This window comes from Canis lupus, chromosome 16, assembly GCF_011100685.1.
Source record: "Canis lupus familiaris isolate Mischka breed German Shepherd chromosome 16, alternate assembly UU_Cfam_GSD_1.0, whole genome shotgun sequence".
Classification (NCBI taxonomy): domain Eukaryota; kingdom Metazoa; phylum Chordata; class Mammalia; order Carnivora; family Canidae; genus Canis; species Canis lupus.
In genome coordinates, this window is record NC_049237.1 from 51,544,855 (window position 1) to 51,562,340 (window position 17,486).

At 34.5% G+C, this 17,486-nt stretch overlaps 1 non-coding gene across 1 annotated transcript; it reads right to left on the bottom strand.

The window, feature by feature from the left end:
* Positions 1–14,883: 14,883 nt before the first annotated feature.
* LOC119874736 lies at positions 14,884–15,007 on the bottom strand. The gene has a single exon (XR_005371758.1). It is a non-coding gene; the product is annotated as a small nucleolar RNA SNORD22 (small nucleolar RNA).
* Between the last annotated feature and the right edge of the window lie 2,479 nt (positions 15,008–17,486).

A 17,486-nucleotide genomic window follows, 5' to 3' on the forward strand; every position in this document is an offset into this window, starting at 1 on the left:
CTGGTCATACAAGTTTGGTTTTATCAACTAGACCAAGAACCAAAACCGAAGCTCACAAACCTTAAACTATTTTCCCGAAGTCACACACATAGTGAGTGGAAGCCCAGAGATTCATCCCAGATGACTCTGGCTCCAGCAATGAACTCCTATCTTTGGTTACAGAGGAAAGGAATTTTTGGGTTACTGGCCAGAGTGACTTCTGAGTGTGGAAGTGATATATTCTATGTTGAACCAATAAATCAAATTTTATAACACACGTTTAATTTTTATCCAATCATTTGGAGTAAATCAACCTAGTTCATGTAGTTACAGGGCAAATAGATATGTAATAATAGATATTTTTGTTTCTTGTGAAGGGAGGGAAACAAAATATTTGTGGAAATGATAGTTATCCCCATTTTTTTCTTTGTTGTTATAACAGTATTACAGTCATCTCTTTACTTCATCTATTCTTTGTTTCCATAACGATATGAGTGACCTTAACAGACAATATTAATATTATGTTAGGCTCATTAGTATTCAGCTTTGCATTTCAATCATTATACAAAAAAGTACTTTCCATAAAATTGCCAACTACTCAATAACCTGTAATTAATCCAATTTTCAAAATTTGTTTTCACTATTAAAATGTAGATGGCATTCCGAATGCTTCATCAAAAACACTGACTCCCAGCAAAGTAGTTTTCACGCTTTAGTTTGAATCAGTATCACCTGGAAAGTATGTTGAAAAGCATATTCCTGGGCATGTCTTCCAGAGTTACTGATTCAGTAGGACCTGGGTAAGAATTTGCATTTCTAAGTTTTCAAGGTGATGTTAATGCTGCTGATCCAAGAACTCCATACTGAAGAGCTCTTTCTGAGAGGACCAGTATTCCTATATTTGGAGTCAGTACAATCAAAAACCAATTTAAGAACTTATCCTTTTTAACCTGAGGTCCATTTCCAGCTTCTCAGCTGGGACTCAGGCTTTAGTCTCAATAAACATAGTTGGTGCTTACACAAGGTCTTTCAGCTGTTAACAGGACCACTCTAATGTATTTGGATGGCATTTTGACAGCTAACAATTTGATTGAACTGTTTGAATAGACCTTTGGGTTAAGTGGACAGCCTGCTTAACACATCAAGGGCACAACCTTGTCTGGGGAGAGCCTCCTATCCAACAAGATTCAAATACAACCAGCAGCCAAATTTCTCATTTCTGTGTAAAACTTCACTAGCCAGTCTTTATTGCAGGGATAAGCTTTTAGTTCCAAATTGCAATTTTCAAGCTGTCAAAGCAGAAGTAAACTTTACTGGCATTCGGGGATTGTAGTAAAATAGATTGTGCTGCTTGTTCGCTGTATTAGCATCATCCTGGCTTTTGTGTTTGTAAAACGGTGGTATAAATAACTTGTTCAAGAAAAAAAAAAAAGGCAAAACACGTTTAATATCTACTAAGGATCAGGATATATGAAAACCAATGGGATACATGATATGATTGGGATCTTCTCAGAGTTTATCATTTATGCCAAGAGCATAACTTCCATAATTTATATTCACAGATTCACATCTGTGTTGATAGCGCAGCTTGGACATGATAGTTTCCATTCTATTGGAAATACATATCAAAATTCTAGTAGCCTTAAGATCTGATCAATTTAAACCCTCGAAACCTTAAATGTTTAATCCTACAAGACTTTGTCATCCTTTCCTTTCATTGGTATCATATTAGAAGATGAGCAGAAAGCAAAAAATCATTTTTAGTTCTATAACCATTTAATTTTTGAATAGTCTCTCTAGGGTTTTATTTGGCTTAAAGAGTGGAATAGTTTTACTCAAGGTGAGTTTAAAGAAGATATTTAGCTTAACTACGTAAGTTTGGGATTTAGAGCAATAGGTTTAGTGAGAGGTTTCCAGCTCCCTGATTAGTTTTTAGTCTTGTAGTTCAGTTGACACTAAGTTCAACTAGGTAGAGAGTAAAGCTGTCCTGCTCATGGCCACGTTTCATGGCCATATTGGTTTCCCATAGCTAAGCATCTCCATTCAAAAGGCTTCCTCAAGTTTTCTGGATGCTTTTCAAGGACAAAAGGGATACTATATTCCTTGATCTGGGTATCATGAAGAATAAGCACCTGAAAATGTCCTGTACTCTGTTGGCATAAGCCTAGAACTGGAGGTGGAGGAGGCATAAGAAGGGAGCATGGCTAGTCATGGCACCCTGTCAGGCCTTCTGCTACATAATCAGGAGTGAAAAGGAAGTCACAGAACCGTCCCACCCCTGTAGTCCCAACACTCATGCCTGACTAGTATCCTTCTTGAATCCTCTAGGTATAATTCTCTCTTGTTTATCTCAAGCACAATGAGCACCCCAGAATCTCAGGTCACCCATCATGGCCTGGCAACTGGAGAGAGACAATTGTGATCAACTTAAAACAGAAAAGGCAATACAACAAATAGTTTTTTTTAGTGAAAGATGGGAACTATAATAACAAGTTCAAGTCACTTTTGGACTTGTTATTATAAAGGATCTGAGTGGAGATTTCCAGGAAGCAGTTGTGTATATGTGACTATGGTGTCAGAGAGAGGTCCTAAATGGAACATTAATTTGGAAATTGATAAGATACAGATGGCAATATGGGATAGAATGAAGTAACCAGGAGGATGAGTGTAGAAGGACAAAGAAAGAGCAAAGTTGGAATCCTGAGCCCCTTAATATTAAGAAATTAGGGAGAAGAGAAGGGACCAGAGTGAGAATCTGAGATGGAGGCTGCATACAGGTTTCTCTGTGTCTGCATTTGCTTCTTTTTTTTTTTTTTAGATTATTTATTTATTTATTAGCAACACACATAGAGAGACAGAGAGGCAGAGATGCAGGCAGAGGGAGAAGCAGAAGCAGGCTCCATTTAGGGAGACCCGGACACAAACCGGGTCTCCAGGATCAGGCCCTGGGCTGAAGGCAGCGCTAAACCGCTGAGCCACCTGGGCTGCCCTGCATTTGCCTCTGTTGCAAGTCTACTCTCAATAAAGTCATAGGGCTCCATGGAAAGGTAGACCAGATCCCAGTACTTCTGCGTTCCCACTCTATAGGGTTTGTTCTCCACTCAGAGTGAAAGTCAAAAAGACAATGAGGTCTGCAGGGCCATCAGTACATTTGAACCCCATTAACTCTCTGGCCTGCTCTCACCTTCACATATTTGGTGCTAGTGCCTTACTTCTAGCTTTGTCCTCTTCTTCTGGAGAAGTTCTCCTCGGTGTACACTTGGCCATTTCCGTCTGTGTTTGAGTCTCACTTTCTCAAAAAACTCTGTTCTGACTTCCCTCTTGAATGCTGCAAGCTGCCCCACCCCCATATCCCTTCACTCCAATGTCCCATTATCTTCTGCTACATTTTATTTGCATCCACTATATTTATCACTGATTAACATCCTATTTGCTTTATCTATTTGTTATGTTTATTATTTATTATCAGTCTCCCCTCATAAAAACCTAAGCACCTTGAGACAAAGCGAAGGAACTTCTTTTCTGTATATTGATATGTCTACCTTAGATGCTCTGAAAAATTTCTGTCACTAAGTAGTCACTGAATTAAAGGGCTTTAAAATTCATTTTAAATAACTTTTTTTTTCAGTTTGGTTCTAGCAGGAGTGGCAATGTAGAGTAGTAATCTGTACTAAGATAATAGAAGGCAAGTAGATAAAAGACTGCTTTATCCAGAGTTGGCATTCGGTACACATAAATTTTCTTTCATCTCCGTATTGCTTGGCAAAGAGAAAATGCCTATAAGCCTAATGTTCTGTAACAGACCATAATATTTTTATAAATATAACCATTTGGTCACTTTTATTCCTTAGGTCACTGTTAAAATTCATTGTCATGTCTTCAGGAAAGTTTTTTTTTGTAGTTTAACTAGGATAATTCATGCATTCACAGACACAGACACACACACACACACACACACACACACACACACACCCTACGATGGTATCATGCTACCTCTTTGTAGAAAGGTAATACACACATTTTTACTCATCATTCTACATAGCACTATACTTTCCACGAAATAGACTATGACTAAGTTAGCACTGAAATTTAGCTATAACTTATGTACCTACAAAGAAAATTCTTTCTTGATATCCTCCTATAATTCAGTAAATTCAGATTATCTGAATGTTTAACTGCTTAGAGCAGATGTATAGACTTAAAACACATCATGTGTTGGAAGAATTAATGCTCGCCTTCAAAACTTCAAATAGTGTTTACCTAGCCTGTGTTTTTATATATATTTAGGATAACTCTGAGCAACAATGCAATAAAAGCTTTCGGCTAAATCACTAGTACTGTGGGATATATCTATAAGCAACGTCATAAATGGAAGTGCCTGTATTTTTGAGTCATTGCTACTAGTTGGTCCTAACTGAATGACTTTCAAAGGAGTCATCTAGGAGTATATGTTATAATTTTAGAAACCCAGGTCTCTCCCAGATTTGTCAAATCAAGGTCTCTGAATATAGGGCCCAAGGAAACTTTGTAGTAAATAAGTTTATACCATAATTCCTTAGCCACTGTATTATGAGACAATAAGATAAGTATAATCTGAGAGAATTCATTTTAAGAGAAAGAAAAATATTTCAAAATTCTTGGCTTGAGAGCATGACTGCTTGAAGTGTCAGAATTCAGTTATGGGCTGAGAATTGAATTTAATTTGAATTTAAGCTTGTATCCATTCATCTCTTTTAGAAGAAAACAACAGAAACACACAGTATTTTTATGTTCTTTTTTTTTTTTTTGGCTGCTTTTCAAATTTACTTGATCTTAATTATGTGAAACTGCTTTAATTTTTTTTAAGTATTAATGTGATTCACAGGTTTTCTCCCAATTTCTAAATGTAAGCTGTATTTTTCCTTGATGTTTAATTTTCAGGTACTCCACAAAGAAGAAAAAGAATTCTAAAAATACTAGAACTCTGTTTTCTAAACATTATCAGGCATGAAAGAACAAGTCAACCTTAAAATCCTATCTCTAGCACAAATAATTCTAGCCACATGGAACTGTTTCTTGAATTCTCTTTCCTTGACTAATTTTGTAAAAATATCACATTTTGTAGACACATGTTGACTCCTTCAAATTCAATATGGTAGATCCAATGATAGTTCATTAGGTTTTCCCTCAACAATTCTCTGATGTCCAGTCTAACAACTGTCATAAAGTAATAAGATTTGTGGGTCAGACTGTGCTCAGTGGAGACTTATAATGGTTTCTCTGGCTCTCTGCTGTATTTTTATTGTATTCAAAAGAAATATTTTTTTCTAATTTATATGAGGCAGCAATGGCATTTTATTTAACGTTTTGCAGGGTTTTTTTCCCTTTTAGGAAATCAAAACCCTTAAACAAACCAACGAATAAAACCCTTCTATTGATGTCCTAAAAGCACAATATAAAACATTGCCTTGCCCTTTATGCCTATGCCGTGTCACACGGGTGCATGAACTGAAAACACATCAAGCTATATATGCTTGTAATTAGCGTGCTCTTAGGCTTAAATGGTATACTTCAACAATAACTACTTATTGTTAATGTTAATCAAAATATTCCATTAATAACGAATATTTCAAATGAATAATTGCTTATCATTTACTTAAAAGATGCTCATTTGAGGATAATGATGCAAATCATAATAGTTTGTCAACTTTAAATCATAGTTGAAAACCTCTGTTCTGCTATTTAAAAATGGGGTTAGCTATTAATGCTACTCTCAAAGAAGTTTAACTTTAAATTATAGCATATATTAGTACCACTCTCCATTTACTATTTAACATCAAATTTAGAATTGCAGGCAGCCCAGGTGGCTCAGTGGTTTAGCACCTGCCTTTGGCCCAGGGTATGATCCTGGAGTCCTGGGATCGAGTCCCACGTCGGGCTCCCTGCATGGAGCCTGCTTCTCCCTCTGCCTCTCTCACTCTGTGTCTCTCATGAATAAGTAAGTAAAATCTTAAAAAAAATTATAATTGCATTAATAACAGTTTTGATAGAACATTAAAATTTATATAGACATGTATGTATATGTATGTATGTAAGCATGTATGTTTTATATGTATGTGCATATTCTAAGAACAGCAAGTTATGCCACTTTGACATTAAGATATTGAATATCAGTTAAAATAAGAGAACATCACTTAAAAATGATACAAAATTTTTAAAAATAATAAATACATGAAACAAAATAAATTGTTTGATAGTTGCCTTTAAATGGATAGCAACATGCTGAAAATCCACCGACTTTGTTCTTTATACATTGTCTATGCTTTTTTATTTCTAATTTTTTTACTCCTCTTGACCTAGTTGACAAATGCCTTCTCACTTCAGAATAAGCTATTAGCTGATAAAAAATAAAGTGTCTGTATTACAGGATTAGGCAAAATTTTATGCAAGATTAATTGTAGTTACTGTCATCAAATATCGTATCTGACAAGTCCCAGTGCTGGCTCTCAGAATTTAATGAGAATAGTGTTCCAGTCTTTTATTGTGATTCATCACATATTCCATTTCTTTTAAAAAATATGATACTGTACTTATTGTTTTCCTGTTTCTGGGTTTGGTAGGATGGATAATTTACTTCTGAAGTTAAACAAAAGTTACAGCGATAGAAATCAAGAATATTTTCTATATAAAAACAAATATGTCTACAGGTAAATAAGATATAACTGTGTATGTGCAATGAAATGTCTTGTCCAAAACAGGAGCAACCTGAAGGCACTACGGGAGGCATTTTCCCAGGAAGAGCACGGCATGTCCTTGCAAATCGGGTCAGTTCCTAGCGCAGCAGGAATTAACCTGCAGGAAGCTCACAGGCACCAGAATATTTCAGACCAGTTCAGCATGTGTTATATGGATTCTGTAGTTCTGGATATTACCCCAAGTGGGAAGAAAAATATTTCCTCTTCCACACTTCTATAGTTTCATGAATCACCAGAGTTCTGGAGGCAGTCACAATTTTTTTTTTCTTCAGAATAAATGTCTTTTTTTTTTTTTAAATATCTTCTTGAGGTAATTATATAAGTAATATCCAGGAAGATTCATTATAGCAGTCTACGTTCCATACCTATTGTTCTGTGTCATTTTTTTTTCTTTAGATCTTTTTCCTAGACAACACTGTAATTATATATTATAAATACACGGCAGTATAGTACAAAGATAGTAGTTGCAGGATGTTTTATGTTTGTGGAAGGAGAGGTTGTTATTAGAGGATGGGTCATGAGAAAAATGAGGATAAAACAAACAAACAAAAAAAGTGAGGGAGGTGGCCAGGGAACAGAGTCTCCTGCTGAATGTTTGTTGGGTCATTCATAGCCTTAGCACAAGGACACAGCATGTGCTTAGTGTATCTGGATGAGTCAAACATGTTTATTAATTGTCTTTTGCTGCTATAACATATTACCACAAACTCAGTGGCTTAGTATAACACAACTTTACTCTCTTGCATTTGAGGAGATCAGCAATGTAAAATGGGTACCATTGAGCTAATGTCAAGGTGCTGGCAGGGTTGCATTGGGGGCTTCTAGACAACAATCTATTTCCTTGACTTTTCTAGATTCGAGACCTCCCTCATTCCTTGGCTTGTGGCTTCTTTTCATCCTTAAAGGAAGCAAGGCCTTGTGACTAAAGTACTCTGAATCCAACCCTTCCTCCATCATCTTTCACATTTAAAGGAATCTGGTGGTTACAATGGGTCCACTCAGATAATTCAGAATAATTTCCATCTCCTAAAGTTAGGCGATTAGCAGACTTAATCAGCAAGCTAAATCGTTTCTTGCCGTGTAAAAGAACATACTCACAAGTTGCTGGAATTAGGATAGTGCTATCTTTGGGGAGCTAGTATTTTAGCTACCCTATCATATCAGTAAAACTAGTGCTCTCTAAATGTAGTCTTATCTACACATTAATTTATATAGTACCCATATTAAATTTTTTTTGCTGTGAATAAAGAGCTTTATATATTCCCTATATTTTTATACCTCATGTGTCATAAAAATGTGAATTATATGATTTGTTTTATTATAATTAGAGAATATAGTTCAATTTCGGTATTTTGGCATTTATGAGCATTGTTATCTTGCCATCCATTGTAGAATAAGATTTTATACACTGACTTGTGCCAAGCAGGTTAAGTGAATATCCCATATTAAATTTAATATTGAAAAAAAAAAAAAAAAAAAAAAAAAAAAAAAAAATAAATTTAATATTGTTGGGGCCATGGCTTAAACTTGGCCAGGCTGGTATGTGAATATATTTTTCATTTTCTCATTCTTCAACATGAACAATTCTCTTTGTGCTTTTGGAAAGACAAAATAGCTATAAATAAATACCAGAAACTCGTTAACAGACAACAAATGCTTGGGAGACTCCCAGACAAATGCTGTGGTTGTATTTCCTGAGAACTATCAGAAGTCTCACATCAAAGATCCTGGACCTAAATCTCTTTCTCCAACTCATGCATTCATCACACATTCTCATTGAAATTGCCAGTAGTATAAGAGAGTTAGATCATATTATAGCTCATCTTAGTACATATTCTAGGATTTGCATGGATAATGCAACTCCCCAGCTTTCTGCCACACCCCCATGTTCCTGTCTACTATGCTAATTGTGTCCTTGTACATGCCATGCTTTTCCAACTTTTTTTTTTTTTTAATTTATCTACCCTCTTTCTTTCAGGCTTATTGTTTTCCTCTTAAGCACATAGGCAGTGCCTAATAAAAGAATATACTTTTGAAGACCCTCTTTACTCATTTATTTTTGTAAAGGGGAAGTCAACTCTATAATGTTTACAAGTATATTTAAACCCATTTCAATAATCAGTGAAGGAATCAGAGTGGGAGCATCTTGGGTTATAATAATCATTAATATAGAGGGCAAATATGTGGGAAAAAATGTACCTAAAAAATGTCTATTCTGGCTTGGATACCCATTTTCACTAGATTTTTTTTTTTTTTTATATGTACAGGTGACAGGTGCCAATAGTCTATACATAGAATGTTACTGGATCTCACACTAAAAATTCTCACTTAAATCCCTAGAAAAAGATTTCAAATAAAAATTCTTTGGGTTGTGTTTTCCCTTTCTTATCCCACAAAGGCTATGTTCAGTCACCATTCTGAGACAGCATAGTTCAGATTGCTACCTAAGAATGGAGCTGAAATACATAATTGTAGAAATCATTCATGACATAATTTCACTTAAATCTGTTTCTGAATAAAAGTTTTTGATTTAGAACTTTTACTTTGTTTTGAGTCTATGTATTTACTTCAAATTATATTTTAAAAATTAGGCACATCAGACCATTTGGAGGGATTAAATTTTAGTATTTATAGTATTTATAGTATTTATATATATTTACCATATATGTAGTAAATTTCAACTAATCCTCTATATAATAGTATTTTTATTTGATAGCTTAATTCTCCTTGTTTAATAACAAGTATAATTTTGGGATGCCTGGGTGGTTAAGTGGTTGAGCATTTGCCTTTGACTCAGGGTGTGATCCTGGGGTTCCAGGATTGAGTCACACATCCAGCAACCTGTAGTGAGCCTGCTTCTCCCTCTGCCTGTATCTCTGCTGCCCCCGCCCCATGGCTCTCATGAATAAATAAATTAAAATCTTTTTAAAAATAGCAAGTATAATTTTAATTGTACCAAGTTTATTTTTTTTACTTAAAAATATTTATTTATGAATCACTTCTTTAAAAGAGATCTCACAGAAGTCCACAAAATAATGGAAAATTCTTACCCTCCCACATCACACAGAAATTCAGAAAACATCTAGTTTTAAGAGCCCAATGTATTTTCATACTTTCAGGTTATAATGACCGAAAATCCTTCCCTTCATGGGACATATTTTCTCAGATGTTGAGAGCCTTGGAATTATTTGAAAAATCATGACCTGTACCTTTGGCAATTATTGCTAAGCCTAAGACACTTTCTTTGTACAGAAAAATAGCATCTCTTAGTCAGATTTCACATCATCTGGTAAGAATTAGGCCAAATTATATGAAAGGACAGGCATATTTTTATAAGGAGAAAAAGGATTGCTTTCATGAATCCACATTCATGACTTGAAGTATTCAGCATTTGATTGAATAAAGACAAATTTTCCATTGTATTTCTTTTGGGTAAATTATATTTCAGAAATACAATTTTTGTATATTTATTTAAAAACTCCTTCCTATAATTATTTCTATGTATAAATATATAATCCAACATAAAGTGAATATATTACAATATCTCATTCAGATCACCAAAAGAAGCCTGAACGCTCTGTGTAGTGTTCTGGAATCTAGGCCAGTGCTTCTCAATGTGTTCCTCAGACTGGTGAACTTTATTTCTTTTTTTAAATATTTTATTTATTTATTCATGAGAGAGAGAGAGAGAGAGAGACAGAGACAGAGACACAGGCAGAGGGAGAAGCAGGCTCTATGCAAGAAGTCCAATGTAGGACTCGATCCTGGGTCTCCAGGATCACGCCCTGAGCAAAAGCCAGATGCTCAACTGCTCAGCCACCCATGCATCCCACTGGTGAACTTTCTATAAACTTTTAGTTACCACGATGTGAGAGGATGATGAACTATGCAGAATGTAAGCTGATTATGTCACTAAGTACACTTCTGGTAAGACTGTGATTCTAAAGGTTCTTACAATAATATTTCTCATCAAAAATGTTATTTCTCAGTATGATCTTGCCACTTCCCCTTGAAGAATTCAAGTCTTTTTCTTCTCCCCTTAGATCTGGCCAGGACCTGGGATTTATTCTAAGCAACAAAAAGTGGCAGAAGTCATTCTGTATGACAACCTAGTCCAGGACTTAAAAATCTGAAGCTTCTGACTTTGACTCATCATGAAAGAGCTCTTCCCTATAACAACTGGCATATAAGAAGTGTGAATACCCTAAGACTACCATCTGTTTGTGTATGTGTGTGTGACAGGGGAGAGCGGGGAATAAATGGTCAATATAATCATAGTGGAGGCACACAGGAGGAGATGAGAAAAGAGGGGAGGAATGAAGAGGAGACAGACGAGAAAAGGTAAGAGAAGAGAACAAAGGAAAGTGTGGCGAGGAGAAGGAAAATAAGGACAGTGGGAAGTGAGAAGGGATAAGAGGGTGAGGGAGGGGGGAGAAGGGATTGGGGAAAGGGAGAAGAGAGAAGGAAGAAGTAGAAAGAAAGGGAAGGAAAAGGAGAGATCTTATGGAAAAACACTGAGGCAGCAAACAACAAAGAATAAATGAGCAGAGTTTTCTGGGATCTTCCAAATACACCCAAATATCAGTGAATATATCTGTGTGCATAATCTAAGCCCATGCCATGTGGAAAAGAAGAAACAAACAAACAATGTTTGCCTTAATTCCTGAACCACAGTCCATGAGCAGATAAGCAGGTATTGTTTTTAGTGCACACTTCTTATGTCACTCCAGAAAGCATTGGTTCTAGATTAGGGGTTTGCAAGGTTTTTCGGTGGAGTCATATAGTAATATTTTAGGTATTGTGAATCATGTGGTCTCTACCACTGCAAAAGCAGTCATTCACAATACATAAACAGATTTCTGCCTTTTTAAGGACCAAACTTGATTTTATTTAGGGTTATATACCTCTTAATCCCTCTATTTAGACAAATATTCACCTACTGCTTGCATGACCTGCTCCTTCTGAACATTCAGTTCAACTTAAATGTTATCTTTTCCAGCTAACATACTATCCCATTCCAATATTACATTATATTATTTTATTTTCTTCAAAAAACTTAAAATTACTTGACATTATCTTGTTTATGAATATATTCACAAACTTAGTTTCTTTTCCTCCTACTAGGATTATAAAATAAATGGATCAATGCACATAGATCAATGCTAGCACAGAGTAGGTGCTCAAAACTATCTTGTAAATGAATGAATGAATGAATGAATGAATGAATGAATCACTGAAGCTGATGTTGAACTTAAGAATTACTGCTTTGAATTTAGTTGACTATATTTACCATATAGTTCATTTACCATAATAATAATGGTAAAAATAAATATATCTAGTAATATAGCTTTTAAAGTTAAAATCTCATTTACATTAAGATTTTTAGGTCAGATGATGATTTTTAACCAGATGATGTGATTATTATTTTACAAAAGAGGAAAACAAAAATCAGGTTTTATCACATGTACAATTTCATTCATCTTGAAAAAATAAGGACCTTACAGTTTTTTCTAGCAATAACAGATTAAAACCAACCACAATCACAAAAGAACCTCCTCATTTCTGAAAGGCACACTCTACATTAGGTACTTAATTTTTACATTCTCAGTTATTTCTCACAATTCAATAAAGCAGGCATTTATTGGCCTTCATTATTTTCTCTAATTTAGAGTGTGTCAGATTGAAGTTCAGGTATTTTAAGTAACACTCAAATTAAACAATAAGAAGAAGGCAAGACTTAACCTCACACTGTCTGATTCATAACTAGTTAGTTCCCTTTTTCCCACCATCATTTTTTAAAGATTTTATTTATTCATGAGAGACAGAGGCAGAGACACAGGCAAAGGGAGAAGCAGGCTCCATGCAGGGAGCCCTACATGAGACTCGATTCAAGGTCCCCAGAATCACGCCCTGGGTTGAAGGTGGTGCTAAACTGCTGAGCCACCTGGACTGCCCTTTTTCCCATCATCTTATTCCTAAACCCTCTGTCATTTTCACTACAATGACACACCTCTGCTCATCATCTTCTTCAAACTCAACCTGAGAATAAATAAGTATAGTTGTAGCTATATTTGAGTCTAATCTCATAGCTTTCCCATCAAGTGAAAGACAATATGGCAGGGATGGAATATTTATGGATCCTTTCCTCTTATTTACTCACTAATTGTGTGTCAGGGTCAGATGAGGATTGTGTGTCTTCACTAGCCTTTGCTTTAAGTTTAAATTTTATGAACAATAAAGAAACCTAACAATTTATTTTTCCCATAACAGTAATATAAACTAAAGTAAAAAAAAGACAATGAAAATTAGCCAAATATTGATTGAAATGATTTTCTCTTCTTAGTCAACATTAGCCACCATTGAAATGGTGAATCATGATTTGTTGATTTGGTTAAATTTTTGGTTTCATTTAATATGTCAAATATGCACACTAATGATATTAGTGTCAACTTGGGTACTATATAAATTAATTTTTGAATTTCTTGTTAAGGAATCTCCTAGAAATTGGATATCCCTGATAAGGAATCTCCTAGAAATTGGATATCCCTGACGAAATCATTTTACTGACAGAAGAATGACAAGGCATGGTTAATGATAACATACATTATCTAGAGATTTTTTTTTGGATCACAACTTCTTTGGCCATTTGTATTTGACATTATGCCCAACAGCTGAGTTGTAGAATTAGCATTTGAAAACATGTGTCTTTCTTAGGTATCACATTGACAATATTGCTGGATGCGAGGTAGCCTCATTGATCTCTGTCCATACCAAGTGCTATATTGGGTTCATTATTTCCTTCCTTCTGTTATAAGTAAGAGCTGAGGTTACAGAAAAAGTGCACACTCATGATCACCATGTAAAAAGAGATTTTCCCCCTATAAGCTATTAAGAATATTTTTTTCGTTTATATTTGTCATCATGACAATTATAATGTAAACTGTTTCCCTCCCTCACTGCAGGACTCAAGGGATAGATATGCTAGAAATCAATATGCTATAACAAAGAATTATTGTCATTAATAATCCCCATGGAGAAACATCTTTATGAGCCACACCACCCTGGATGCCTCACTGATCAGAGTCCCCTGTCTGCCTGTGCTTTTTCCTTCTAAGATTTTATTACTGCTTTTGTCTTTCTCATAAGTCATGAGAAATCATTATTTTTCTAACCTGAAGCTATTCTCCTCCACACAATTTACATCACTAGAGTGATTTTTCATAGTCATATTTAAAGCAATTTGTGTCATTAAGTTCATTATGAGATACAAAAAGATAGCTAAATTAGTAACCAACTCCTTGATTTTAGTATCTTTTTCAGCAAAAGTGAAAAATTACTGGAAAATTCACAGTTATTGTGTGTGACTTGAAGAAAATGAGTGTTTGGCATTAATTTTCATGAGATATGGATAGGTTCAAACATTCAACAAACTTATTTTATGAAAAGGCATTCAAACCTGGAATAGTATCAGAGGTAATCTGAAATCATAAAAGTATGAGACAAACTGGAAAAATAGACTGTGTATAGGGAGTTGAGTTGGAGAGATGGAATAATATTTACATTATATGTTCAAGGTGTACTTAATACAAAACTCTTATTACAATGTCCATCTTACTTAAGGTATCTTTTATTTCAAATAAAAGCATTGTGGAGCACCTCAATGGCTCAGTTAAAAAAGCATTACATCATATGCCTTCAATATGTTCTTTTTTTATTTGAAAGTTAAAATAAAACTTGGGGGAGACACCTGGGTGGCTCAGTCAGTTAGGCATCTGACTGTCGATTTTGGCTCAGGTCATGATTCTCAGGGTCTTGGAATTGAGCCCACATCAGGCTCCAGGCTCAGTGAGAAGTCTGCTGGAGATCCTCTTACCATCTCATCTCCTTCTGCCCCTCTGTTCACTAGCATGCTCTTTCTTAATTAATTAATTAATTAATTTTTAAAAAACTTAAAAAATAAAATAAAACTTGATTTGGAAAGGCTGAAATGACTATAAGCTAATTTGAATAGCTGGGTTGTATAAGAAATGCCTTTAAAATTTCCTTTTTGATGCCTTCTGAGAATTGGATTCCATTATATTTGTCTTGTTCGTTCTTCAGATGAAAAAAAATTTTAACTGATTTTCAACCAATGATTATTTCTCTCTTTTCCATGTCTAGAAATTCTATGCTCTCTCAGACAGTTCCTTTTTCGATAAACTTTCCTCTTCTCCCCAGTCAGCCCCACTGGGTTCACCTTTACAGGATCTGGAACTAGGACAGGAGTTATGTCCCTTAAGGTTTCTTCACTGGGACCTCTTAATATTTAGACAAAAGCTAGTATATATTACTATACACATGCATTTTTATGTATACATACATATATACATTAGTCATTTTAATAAAGAATAATTTTCAGAAAATTAAAATTAATTATTGCCATATTTCATATTTATCACTCATTGCGATGGTTCAACACACATGGCTTCTTCATCAACAGTCTAAAAGCTCAGTATATATCTGGTAATGGCTACTGGGATTTCAACCATAAAGTTTGAAAGAAACTAATTCTATTATAATCTGTACTATATCAACTCTGGCAAATATACCAATAAGCTAAAATAATCACAACTGATTGACCCAATTACAAAAATAAGACCTCTACAAATCTAAAGTGTAAAAAACATAATTTCACATGTTTTTTCACATTACATGCATCCACAAAGCCTTGAAGCATATTGAGTTATATTTAAGTTAAAGCATTAACTGTTGCTTTTCTCCTGACAAACAATATATATTTTAATTAATTTCTCTCAGTATTCTTAATTTTCAAAAACCTAAACTTTTTTACAACTCTTTTCCCAGTTTCCCCCCACTATACACATTGAATGTTTTCCATACACATATTAAATATATTTATATATATATAAATATATATGGTGGTATGTGTATAAATACACACACACACGCACACACACCTACATTCACACACATTAACTACACATATATACACTCACAATTCAAAATATTGGAGATGCAATATGATATGTGTCCATGTATTTTGGATCTTCTACATCTATTTCCTCCTGTTAATTCATTATTATAAACTTAAACATAATTCCAATAAATACCTATTCATGAAAGTTAAGTTTATAGAAGAGTGTTAAAAATGTATCACATTTATTCATTCACTAAGGAAAGTCAACTCATATACTTGACTGAATTTATCTGATCATTTATAAAATCGTTTCATTTGACTATAATACAGGATTATGACACTGAAATAAATTAAAGTATGCCATTATACATGACTCCTAGATCCTTTCTTAAAATGGTGATCCACTAGACATATGTATAAAGTTTTCTTCAATTGTTTTATTAAAATATACTTTGATGCACAACATTACATAACCAGTGCTAGCTAATAGCTAGGATTGAGTGTTAATACTCTGCTAAGTACTTACATGATCTTCTAGCATAAAAATACACACTTCTATGAGAAAGAAAAATAATACATTGAAAATCATTAAAGTTAGGTAGGTATCAATCCAAAGTCATATAGCAAATATACTCAAAGCCAATTCTAGAACCCAAGTCTCTTTGGTTCAAATTTTGCACTCTTTACACATACCACAGTGTCTTGGTGAAGAGGCTAGCAAAGATTCTAGATTATATCTTTTTTTAATTGATTGGGAGGGAGTGACAAGCACATTCTTGAATTAAGTAAGCACTCATGTTCTTAACCTTTCTGCTTTATTAGTTCCAGTATTCTAAACCTATTTTTAAGTAAAATTCAGTTTATTGACAAGAAAATCAGTAGCTATTATCCAAATACAATGCTGTGTGAATGAAATCTTGATTTTAAATTTAAAAAAATACAGGGGAATATTTCTATTTTATTCTCAACCCTGGATCTGCAAGCAGGAAAATACCAAACAGGAAACACACTCGGGAAATTTGGGATGTGTGTGTGGTTTTTAACACTAGTGTGTAACCAGAGAAACACTCCAACTCTAGTTAAGTCAGTTAATCTGACAGAGAAGGAAAATACCAAAATTTTCTCAGGACACCTGTATTACATAGAAATCTGTTAAGTGTCACATTTAAAGTGATGTGTGGTCACATATAAATGACCTGGAGTTTTGTTCTATAGAGGGGGAAGCAGATACCATCCTTGCAGGCAGAAATGAATATTGAGGGCTTTGGGCCACCTGATATATGCACCAATTGCTAGAGTTGAATAGATACAGCAGAGCACAATATTTACAATGATCTCCTAATAGAATCAGAAAAATATATGCTATAATCTTCCTGATTTCGCAAGAAAAAGATGCATATAGAGTGATTTCTATGTAATAATTGCAGAGAGGCAAAACAAAAGGATGCCATTTTTAGAGGCAAACGTTAACATGAGGTAATAGAAATAAGAAAGAAACTGAAGCAGGAAAACAAGTAACATTCATTTGCAGGTTGTACAGAACTATTATTGGCTGGATAAAAAAGAATTTTTTTCTTTGGTTTCTTACAAAGAACAAAGTCAGAAACTCAGAATATGAAGGAAATACATAGATAAATCAGAGAGAGGAATGATGATGGGCAGGGGAGGAAAGAGAGAGAAGTGAAGGAGAAGAAGGAGGGAGGAAGGAACATAGAGAGCAAATATGCAACTAATCAAAATGGTTCACCAAATTTTAGACAGAATCAATGGAAGACAACACCATTAGATATAGTAGGGTGTTTATAATTCCAAGGCCCCAAAAAATAACTTATAGATGTTTGGCATTACTAAAATAA